General features: G+C 46.4%; 1 long non-coding RNA gene across 1 annotated transcript in view; it reads right to left on the bottom strand.

Annotated features, from left to right (window-relative positions):
* Nucleotides 1–5,556, bottom strand: part of LOC138569007 (uncharacterized) — a 112,988-nt gene extending 107,432 nt beyond the window's left edge. Inside the window, exon 1 of the long non-coding RNA XR_011303054.1 lies at nt 5,439–5,556. This is a non-coding gene — a long non-coding RNA (uncharacterized lncRNA). The remainder of the gene's footprint in view (nt 1–5,438) is intronic.
* Nucleotides 5,557–12,159: the final 6,603 nt, after the last annotated feature.

The following is a 12,159-nucleotide window of genomic DNA, read 5'->3' as shown; positions in this document are numbered from 1 at the left end:
ACCCAATTATAACAGCTGATGGCCTAAGGCTGCTCACACACTCGAAGCACTGCAGGAAATTGAGTTTTCAAAGTCAGATTGCACATTAAAAAAGCACTCTGAGGCCTCCTTACTGTTCTGGTCACGTGGTTTCTAAAGTGCGACCGATAGGGAACAGAGGAGGATGAGACTAGTATAACCAAGCATTTTCAATCAGGCTAAGTCACCTATTCAAAATACACAGATTTAACAGCTGATGGTTTAAGGCTGCTCACACACTCCAAGCGCTTCAGGAAATTGAGTTTTCAAAGTCGTATTGCACATTAAAAAGCACTCAGAGGTTTCCTCACTGTTCCGGTCACGTGGCTTCTGAAGCACAACCAATAGGGCGCACGGGAGGTCAGGACTAGTACAACCAAGCATTTTCAATGAGGCTAACCACACAAAACACCTATTCCAAATACTGCAATGTAAAAGCTGATGGATTAAGGCTGCTCACATGCTCGAAGAGCTGTGAGCTTGTATAGCACTGCCTATAGCGAAGACGTGTGGGGTAATCCAGTTTTGGAGTCTGCAAAAAAATGGCTGCCCTGAGTAAAAACACAAAGACTGGAGAACCACCCACATCATACCAACATCCCTCAGTGCACAGCCAATCAGGTGCTGCTTACATCAAAAGCACTTGACCGACACCCCAAAAATTACTATATGAACATTTTGAAAGACATTTTAGACCAAAAAATAACTATTACATTAACTTGTTTACTTTAAATACAAAATACATGAACATGTTTAACATTCAACAGTCAAGGAGCAGAATTCCAACAAAAGAAAATCACCATTTACCACCGGGCTAGAAGACTGAAATCCAGTAACGAAATCCGCCTGGGACCAAAACAGTACACCAGGAAAAAACGTAATGGTTAGGTATTCTCCTGCATAGCAGCAAAAAATTGGAACTCCGGCCCGAGAGAAATTCAAAACATGCAGGACCATTTTAAATTCAGAAAACTCCTAAAAACCTGGCTATTCAAAGCAGAACTGGATGAGCAACACCCACACCCCCCAGAATGAACACACACCTCACAAGGTGGAGGACTAAAGCATACCACGACATGGAGTTGGAGAGACTGCCGAGTGGGAGGGTGAGACCGACCCCAACCGAGGGCCTTAACAGTCTAAAGAGGGGAATGGGAGCATCCCAGATTGAACCCCATACTGAGAGATAAGAGTGAGAGCAGGTAGATCGAGAGCACAAAGAAAACGTCCCACCGCCCCCCTCCCCGATGCATCCGTAAGAGCCTAAGGAAAGAGATGGTAGCTGCACACCTGTATAGGCCAAAGGGTAAAACTGGTGCAGAAATAAAATTATTCAGGATACTGTGTGGAAGGGGAGGGAGCTACTAAATAAATAGTAAGTAGCCCTGCAGACCACCCACAAGCCTACACAGAATGAAGATGGACGATTCCCCGTCCGGCCGTAGCACCACAATGCTCGACACTAGCAGGGACGTGTATCACAGGTGGCCATAGCATAGGAGATAGGATGGAGCGCCACAACTAACCAAACCCACCAATAACCTCATTCCTCCGCTCACAACTCCTAAATTCTAAACATAACACAAACATATCTATACAGCACAACAAACCACATACACTTCAATACACTGCAACAACAAAACAAACCACACATAGCCTCACACAACAGCACATGACAGCTAACGACTGAAAAATCCCATCCACGCTCAACGAACAGTGTAAACCGAACTGAAGCTGCCAACCGCACATCAGAGCTATCTGGAGCCTTTTCCTGCTATGTCCTACTAACCTACGATACCCCCTTGCTTTCCAGATCCACCAGAGCACCAGGGGACCACTTCGAGGGTGATAGTGTGTGGTATAAATATCCTTTATCATAACATAACTTCAAAGCTGTAGTAAATATTTTTAAATGAATCAATAAAGTAAAAAAACATTTTCTTAAAATTAAAATATGGCGGCCGCCATTTTGGAGGTAAAAATGGCTGACAAATTCACCACACAATACAAATTCAGCGAAAGAGTGCAGAAAGAGGTGTGGTTGGAGGGAAAATGGGCGAGAAAGGGAGGAAAATCCTATAGATTTGACTTAGCAATGGGCGCTAAATGGGTGGGACACCTAGCCCAACTACATAAATCCACCCTCATATATTATCTGCATTGAAAAGCATTACAAACCTACATTCAAAGACCCTATTTCAAACTTATGTTAAAGCTCTTAGTTTAATGACAATAGTTTCGACTTTAAATGTAGCGCTTTTAGCACCACCTAATAGCCATAGCCAAAACTAAAAACAAAGGGAATTTTTCATGCTGGCGCTTCCCCCTAGCAGCAAAGACTTGTGTTATTTTAGCAATCTGGTACTGAACTGTCTCCGGCACGGGGTATTCAGTTTTCCTGCATTAACAAGGCCACAGATCCTTTTTGAATGCACTATTTAAAAAACATATTTTCATATACTTAAAATGATATAAGAAGGATTGCCTTGATTTAGATACCTTAAGGGATGAATGTCTTGATGTCACTTGTATGAGGTGCATGGACATGAAATAAATGCATGTAAAAAGATAACATTGAAAATTACTCTCAGTGGTATCGAAATGGTACCTGCCCAACTCACAGGGGCCAACTGATTGCAGCAATATTGCTGCATTTCTTTAGGGGCGTGCAGGCTTTTTTAAATTTTAGGGGTTGAGGAAAGGGTGGGGCATAGAAGGGGGGAAGAGCGGCTTACATCCCAAAAATTGCACTGTCAAATGCAGGGAAACCACTTTGTCACCTACAAGTTGTACTAGATCATACTGAAATATCTGACTGTAGAGCAAAAATAGCTTTAGCTGTTTACATACAGAATATGAAGTAAATGGATCATAAGAACATACAGATTCAACACGTACATTACTACACTCACTGTATGGGAAACACTGATTCATTCAATTGATGAAGTCTATTGATGGGGACATTAGATGTACCTCAGTAGGGAACCGTGCTGGACCCAGGGGGCTGTGGTGGAAGTAAAGAGGCAAGGGACTGTACATTAGTGCCCGAGTTGAGACCAAACCCATGTTAGGGAGAATTATCATTCAATGGCTAATTTTCCTCACCTAGTGAGTCCCCTAACAGCTTTGCTCGATCTCTGGAGTTTATTTTTTCCATTTGGTAAGAGTGTACCCCTTTTTCCCACTCTTACCTGTATTTTGCCATGTGTATTTCAGCTGTTTTGTGATTGTGGACTCTGAAGTACACCACTTCAGTAGCCCCCTTCTTTTGTGTGTTACATAACACCTTCAGTCCAGTGACACAGGGTTGTCTTTTAGACTTCCCACCGACTCCATTTCTGAGGCTGACTACTGTCCCCCAGAAAAGAGTAAAGTTGCCATTAACTTTACTTAGTCATTTAACCACAGATCCAGTACACCCCATCGTACATGGAGTTCTGGAAAGGGTAAATCCGTAGCCCTTTGTATCTGTACCTCCTAGAGCATTGTTTCGCTCTTTTAACATTTAGACTTGGCTGGTGGAAGTGGTATCTACCCTAACTTTTTCTACCCCGATTATACTATATAAACGTGGCATTTTTTTAGGCTATTATATTAGCCTCAAACTTAAACCCGCTTGACCAAATACGTTTTCTTTTGGCTCCGGTTGGGTTTATTCGCCATTTCTTTTTGTTAAAGTCCTTCTTGTGTTTTACTTTGCGTGGCAAACCAGGTTTGCCTTCATTGTTCACTGTCTTTTGGCAGGCTTCTGCCAAGAAGCCCTCCTCTAGGCGCCTGGGTGTCGAGGTGGGCTGAATGTGAGGGAGGGGTGTAGTCACCCTCTGCACAGGGTATCCTAGGAAACCCAAGTCGCACTTTGCCATGGTTGGCTAGGGTGGTTGCCCGGGCCGGACAACCCCCCCTGCTGCGTGATTGACAGCCAGGCTGTGTGAATGGGGGATTTCCGCATACAAGGCAGGACTCTTGGTTTGGAAGTCAGAGTCGCCACTGGAATTACAAGGAACCGAAGAGAAGCGGAGAAGAAGTCGACTGCTGCAACTATCCCGTCCCGGTGAAGCCCTGCTGCAGTCCTGAGCTATCTACCCTTCGACGACCAGAGAAGATCCAGTCCGGAGTCTTCTTCCCTTGAGCTTGGTGGGGATAACCAGCTCATCTTCTACTGCCAGAGGATCCTCTTCGTGGTCGAAATCGTTGCACACTGCTGTAGTGGTCCGGATAGCTATCTGAAGAGCCTCTCCTTTTTTTAAGGAGCGCACCTTTTATTCACCGTCGCTGCTGACGGCTTCATCCCTGTGTGGTGCAGACCCCTCCAGACGTCCTCCTTCGGATCAAAGCTCCAGGAACCGAGGGTCTGCAGGAAACTACCAGGAACAACTGCCGTGGCACCAGCTTCTTCCTTGAATAAGGTACTGTGTTCTGCTCGAGGAATTTGGGTGAATCCCTTTACTTCGCCTCCAAGGCTTGCCGTTGTCTTCCCTCCTTCTTATAACTTTTGCTTCCTCTGTTGACAATATCTAAGTACTCCTGACTACGCTGAATCGTGAACTATCTGACTGTGTGATCCTGGACAACAGGAACCCGGTTCCACTTGACCTTGACACTGGCTCCGGCCTATTGACTTTTGAATTTCTGTCTAAGAGTGTTCTCTGATCCTGTCTGCCTTGACAAAAGTATTGCCTATGATTTTTGCCACCAACTCTCTCTGGATATCTCAGGTGCTAGGTGTGTTTTGCCCCTGTAACATTTCTTGCCGCGGATACACGTTTCTTAAGTAAGACCGAACTGTCATTACTGTCAAAAAGTGATCGCAAGTGTATTCCCGGTAACGTCTTTTGTTTCATAACACCGGTCCGCTAAAACACAGGGTACTTACCTTGAAGTATACCGTGAAAAGTGAACTGGTTAGTTGTAGTATATTTTAGGTGTGGTTTTTGAATTAGTAGAAGTGTCGTGTTTATAACAAATGGTTTAAAAATAGATGTACTTATATTTTTTACCTGAAACCTTAAGTCAGTGTTTGCTTGAGTCACAGTAATTGTGGTCCCTTTGTGTAATCTCTGCTCATATACTCTTGAGATAAGCCTGGCTGCTCCGCTACTGCTACCACTTTAACATAGTAGTACAGGCTTGTACCAAAGGTAAAACTTGTATTGCCACCTGTAGTCTTAATTGTGTGTGGTGGTCCCTAAGGGCACTGCACAGGATTCTGCCTAACACCCAAATCCTCCATTCATGAATAGGAGTCCACCTGACTGTTCTACTTACAACCCAGTTCCAACATAATTTACCACATCCACCTTTCTAGCTGTTGCTAAGGTAATTTGTCTGAGCTATTTGCTTTTATATCATCTTAAAGCTGTCGATTATGAAGCAAGACATTTTATTTCTTAGCAATAAAGAATCAAATGTTTTTTTCTCACCTCGACAAAGAAGCAAGTTGCAAATAATCTCTTTTGCTTTTCTGGGCAAATCAAAAAAGGATACAAGTGATTTAGGACTGGAGATATTTGGTGTCCTTGACATTTAATCATGAACCTGCAGTAAAACAAAAACAATGTACATCTGTAAGTACTAGTAACACATAATACATACCAACTTTACGTCACACGGCTATTACTTAATAGGTGTATCTTTGTGAATCCACCAAAGATGGCACCAAGGGTAAATATTTCAAATATTTATCACTATTAAGAAACAAAACCCTTCACTTATTTGGCCTCCCAAATATTCACTAACGTTCCCCAAAATGCATTAGACCACACAACTATTTTTGATTGATTTACTTCTTGTAGGACAGAGGTTAAATGAGGTCCACAGTCCTGAGTATTCCATATTGTCAAAAGTGGGAGCTGGACTACAACATGACAGCTGTTGGCAGCTAGTTGGATATAGAACCTTTCCCAACATCAGAGCCTCGGTCGTCTCTCGAGAAACTTTGAACATTCTGACATCAGGAGAAAACAAGAGTGAGAACCATGAAGCCAGTGTGAACAGACGCTCCAGTTCAGAAGAGATATAGCCAAATAGTGCGCAGTATGTAGCCCATAGCTCTCAACCATTTGTAGCACAAAGGCGGGTGAAATCGCCGGATTTTGTTTTTGGCGGGTCAGATGCCCATTGGAATAAATGATCGTGCAGGAGGCTTGGCGGGTGACACCCGCCAAAAGCGTGTGAGTTGAGAGCTATGATGTAGACAATCCATATTCACAGGAAAGTAGACACCAAGTGGACAGTGGTGGAAGTGAATGGTTTGATTGAGTAGGGGGCGGAGGGGGCGTAAATATTTCCCACAAATCTGCATTAGCGACCGAGCGCTGCAAGGGAACCCGAATCAACCAAAGGGAGTTCAGGGTTATTTTTGAATAATGTATTAAACTGGTGCATTATACAGCACACTTAGTGAAAAATTGGGTAAAGTCACCAACAGTGCATGGGAACATTTACCAACGCATTTTCAAGATGCCTTCCGCCACAATATAAGACAATGTAAAACACATTTTCACAATGAATGTGCTAATACATTTCCATACACACTGCATCAATATATGCCAGTATTCTCATATAAGAACATACACGTTTGCTTGGTGCATAATGCCAGTATTGCTTTGCGCATAATGCCAGTATTGTTTTGCGCATAATGCTAGTATCCCCTGTCAGAACATACACCTGTTGGCTTGCCATTAAAAGTACCATGCCAAAATAAAAAAGAAAAATGTAAGCCAGTCTATTCGGCTAATAACACGTACAATGCTTCCATTACCATTGATGTCCAGTAAAAAGTGCCCTACCATAATAGGAAATCACAGTTAGACTAGCTGCACCAAAATATGTCAGTCTAGCCACATAATAGCACTCATTAAGCTTACTTTTTCATAGATGTCCAGTATAAAATACCATGCCATAGTAAGGAAACATGTTCTTGCTGTCTGTGTGCCCTGCATGCAGCCAGCAAGAACATGTTTTCTTACCTTGCCATTGCGCTGCACCAGTGCCCCCTCCAAGCCCAAGCTCACTCACACAGATATATGAATTTGTGTATCTGTGTGAGAGAAGCATTCTGGTTGGTGTCATGTGAATGATTGAGAAAGCTGTATGGATGCATGGCTGCTTTTTTGCATGGGCATATGAATGTGTGTGGGCTCGGAGGGGGCACTGGTGCAGGGCAAGGTAAGAAAACATGTTCTTACAGCAAGAACATTAGTATCTAAATACTCAATGATTTCCTCCCTTAAATCCCGTAGGGCTTCGGCTCTAACTCTCCATGTTGGAATTCTTGCCCTGGGGGGGCTGGTGTCTGCACTCCACCACCAAGGGGGAGTGATCTGATAGCGTTCTCACCTTGTATTCTGCGCCCACCATTTCGCTCACGAGCTCGGAGGACGCAAACATATAGTCCAGTCTCGTGTATAAGTTTTGGGGGGCTGCGTAGTGAGTAGTGCCTATCATTCGGATGTAGCTGTCTCCAGACATCCTCTAGCCCAAATTCCTCCAACAAAGCATGTAAGGCTTTTGCGGCGGGGGTGGGCTTATCTAGTTTCGTGTCGGACCTATCTATTTTGGGACTTAACGTGCAGTTGAAATACCCCCCCATATGATCGCCCCTCCCAGAAGGGGGCCAATATTGCCATATAAGGTCTTGAAGTAGGCTGCTGTGCCATGATTAGGGGCATAAGTGTTTATAATGCTCAGTTCTCTATTTTCCAGCAACCCCCGGATCACGACCATCCTCCCGTCTGGCTCCACCATAGCTTGGAGCATCTGAAAAGGCACATGGGGTGCCACCCAAGTGACCATCCCCCTGGCGTAAACTGAATATGTCTCTCCCTCGGTGGTCCCTCTCCACTTTTTCTTAAGCTTCTCGAGTTTGTCTTTAGTGAGGTGGGTTTCTTGTAATAATGCTATGTCTACTTTCTGCCTCCTTAGGTACAACATTACTTTATTTCTCTTCAGGTAACTATTCAGACCCCTCACATTTCAAGTTACGATTCTGAGACCTCACATAGCCATCTATGTTTTGTTCCCCTTCCCCCTCTCTTCCTCTCTCGAACTTGTTTTGGCAAGAATATGGGTTTGTTCCCTGTCTAAAATCTACATTAACCCCCCAACCAACTCCCCCCTCCCGGATCCCCCAACATTATTCACTACACACATTCCCTCCCCACCCCCACCCTTCCTGTTCCCAACTGGTGCCCATCTCCATCCCTGGATCTCAGGCTCTCCCGCATTTGGTCCTATCTGAAGTTACCGAGACCAGGTACCCTGCAGGGTGATTCCGATCTATAGGTATCCTAAATAATCTATACCCAAGGGTGTGGTACCAGGTTCCGTGGGGCTCCTGCATTTTACTTTATATCTCTGTGTCTCAGTTTACTTATTGATATGGCCTTTGCGGTCACAGCCCCATTTGCCCACTCCCTATCCTATATTCAAGTCCCAATTTCTGAGTCCGCGGCACCATAGGTACCGCAGAGTTTGTATTACTTATCTGCGCTGCCTGCCTTCTAGGTACAAGTCTCTGGTGGGCAGTTCTGCGTGTCCAACCAATCTGATGCCACCTCTGGGGTATCGAAGAACACCACCCTGTTTTGATGGTATACCTTCAGTTTCGCAGGATACATCAGCATATACTTATACCCTGCGTCCCGCAGCCATCTTTTCACCGCCCCATAGTTCATGCGCCGTCTCTGTACCATCAGTGTGTAATCCGGGTAAGCCTTGATGCTCGCCGACGCCCTTTGTATCATTCCACCTTTTCAAAAAAAATCCAGAATTTTCTCCCTGTCTCGATAATTCAGGATTTTGGCAATAATTGGCCTTGGTGGGGCCCCTGGTGGAGGCCTCCGCGTTAAGGCCCTGTACGCCCGTTCCACTGCAAATCCTTGGGTTAGCCCCCCCCTGTTATTTCCTGCAGCAGCATTGTTTCGATGAAGTTCGTGGGGTGTGGTCCCTCTGCTCCTTCCGGTAGTCCTACAATGCGTACGTTGTTTCTCCGGGCCCGTCCCTCTGCTTCTTCTGCTCTATTTTCCAGGTTACTCACACATTGTTATAGGAAGTGGATCTCAGATTTGTGAGATGTGCATGCGGTTGTGTTCGGGGCCATCTCTTTTTCAAGTTTGCCCGTGCGTTCCACCAGCGTTCTAACGTCTTGTCTGAGGATATTCACCTCTTCCTGTACGGCGCCCACTTTGAGTTGTAGTGCAGCCTTTAGTTCGACCACGGCCATTTCCAGTTTGGTTTCCCATGCGAGTTTCAGGTCCGCTATAGCTTCCAGGATCTGCTGGTCTTTATTACCTGCAGCTGCGTCTGCGACTGGGGTCTTTTCCTTGCTTCTGGCCCCTTCTGACATTTGCGGTGTTCTTGCGTATTCTCCAGCGTGGATTGTTTACCCTTCCCCTTGGTCTGTTTATTCGCCATCTCGGCGTCCCTTATGTTCCTCAACAGATGTTCAGAGCTGTAGTTTATAGCGCCACAGGGATAAATGGTGCCCTTTGGGAGCTGTAGTAAGCGTTATTATGCACTATCTGTACTATGCCCCGAGTGCATTGTGTCCCCCCACGTCTTCGACTGTTGCTATTTCTTCCGATATGCACTCTCTGGCTCCTGGCAGGACCTCTCGTCGTCTGTGCGCTATATAGCTTGGGAGCCCGTGTTGGTGTTCATGCAAGTCCTGTGGGCACCAACCTCGGTCTGGTTCGTCACTTCAAACAATGTTTTTGCGGCTGTGGTAATCAATGGCTTACTCGCTCGTTTCCTGGGGCCATTAAATGCACCTCCCTCTCCGCCGCTGCTGAGTCTCGGGCTCGTGTGGAGCCCGGTGCCGTGTTAATCCCGTTGGTGTGGGCCCGTATCCAGGTGTTGGCGTTTAGCTTGCACGCCGCCTTTATTTTCCTTTGTCACCCAGCAAGCACCCCTGGTAAAACAGCCTCTTGCTCGATCCGATTTCCTGTCTTGCCCTTGCCAGTATTGTTCAGTGCTGTGTGTTGTCATATACCCTTGACCCTGGGTTCCGTTGTGACACTGGGGGTTTTGGGTCAAGTGTGGCAGTGTGTTTTCATGGATCAGACCTCAAGGCGTGGGTCCCACTTTCACTCTGGGGTGTTGATGCTGGATTGGTTACAGGGGCATATATCTCCCAGCAGAGTGGGCAATTTCTCCTCCGTCCGCTCGAACAAAGAGCTGGCGTCCGTATCCGCGGGGCACCGGTATGGTGTATATGTGGGGTGCTCCCGCCTCCGCGCAGAATGGCAGGGAAACGTTTATTTTCTGTTTCCCATCGTGGGGTGCAGCTCCTCCGGCTCCTCTTTCACCACGTATGTCCAGGCACCCGTGTGAGATTGTGAGTGGGAATGATTTATATCAGCAGCGCCGGCTGTTCCTGCTTGCCCAGCGCGCCTCGCTCGCCACTGTTCCTTCAGTGCAAAAATGTTTCTACTCCTCCGGCTCTTTGCGTGTTGCTATATATTCAGCTGCACAGCTCGTGCCGTTCGTTCCTTGAACTCCGCCACTGCAGTCCCGGATGTTTACCCAGTGCGGCTACAGTCTCTTCCATGCAGAGCACACGTTGCTGCGGGTCTGCGGGTGACCATGTTATTACACAACGCTATTTTCTGCGCAGCTTGTTTTGTGTCTTTCATCCGAGGCCAAATTGTTCTCCACCTTGTCGCTTCTGCTGTGACTCGCTGATGCCTACCGGGGTTGTGTTTCCTCAGTTATAGCGCCGGGCCCTCATGATCACCCTGCGACACGGTGTCTCTCCGTTCCTGGGTAGCTCTGCTGCGATCTCATGCGGCGAGCAGCAAACGCTTACGATGTTGCCAGCAGACGGGGTGAAGTCAGAGCGCCGTATGAGCTCTGAGTGCCGGTCTCTTTTCCAAGTTTCCACCACACAGATCTAATTATTTGCATCTGCGGCCATGTCTTCAATTCCCTTTGTTGTCCGCCATCTTGTTTTCGTTATGCATGTGTTGCTGCTTCTCCAAAGCTCCTTTTACCCAGTACTCCTTATCACGGTTAACTCGCTCTTTTCAGATAATGTAGGACACATCTTCCGACACACTTGCCTTCATTTCTGGAGGTCGTGGGTCATTTTTCAACGTGTTTTCACAGATCAGCTTTGGATCTGCAGGAGCTACCCAGCAAGGCACGTCCTACACCATGGCTAGATAGCCACGCCCCCCCTGCAGCCAGCAAGAACATGTTTTCATACCTTGGTCTTGCCCTACACCAATGCCCCCTCTAAACCCAAGCCCACACACACACACACATTCATGTACACATGCACATGTACACAAGCGGATACGCACCCATACAGCCTCTCTCAATCATTCCTATGAAACCCATCAGAACACTTCAATGCACAGATACACATATTCATGTATACACGCACACAAGCAGTCAAGCCCCCATACAGCTTCTCTCAAGCATTACATGATTGAGAGAAACAGTATGCGGACTTCACTGCTTGTGTGCTTGTGTGCATGTATATATGAATGCGGGTATCTACTTGAGAAAGTGTTTTGGTGGGTGCTGTGTGAATGATTCATTCTACACAGCACCCAGCAGAGCACTTCACCCATGCAGATGCACACATTCATATAGATAAGACACGTGCACACAAGCAGTCAGACACCCATAAAGCCACCCTCAATCATACACATGGCACACTCCAGAACACTTCACTCATGCGGATATACACATTCACAAAACTTTGTTTCCCTTTCACAGTTACATTTCCCCAGACGCGCAAACTCAATGAGCCATGCAAGGCTGGGGGTGTTTGCTTACCCAGCCTCGCATGGCTCATATGAAATGCTGGCTGGGGAACTGCATGTCTGTATGTGCAAGGGGGCGCTCCTGTGTCTCCTTGCACATACAGACAGAGCAGGCTGGACTGGGGCATCTCCGGACCCACGCTCAGGCCCCTTGCACGCAACTGCAGGAAACTTCCTGTGCATACTTGCAGGGGGCCGGTGTACTGGACCCTCCGGACCGACGGGAGAAGGTAAGCTTGTTTATGTACATTTTTTTAAAATTATGTGTATGTATGCGTGCATGCTTGTGTTGTTAGATGAATGCATGATGGATGCTGGTGTGAATGAGAGAGTGCTTTCTCTGGGAATGTTGTGTAAATGTGTATTTTTG

This window comes from Ambystoma mexicanum, chromosome 2q, assembly GCF_040938575.1.
Source record: "Ambystoma mexicanum isolate Mex_15411 chromosome 2q, UKY_AmexF1_1, whole genome shotgun sequence".
In the NCBI taxonomy this organism is placed as follows: Eukaryota; Metazoa; Chordata; class Amphibia; order Caudata; family Ambystomatidae; genus Ambystoma; species Ambystoma mexicanum.
Note: the sequence above shows the minus strand (reverse complement) of the source record. Positions and strands in the feature narration are given on the sequence as shown.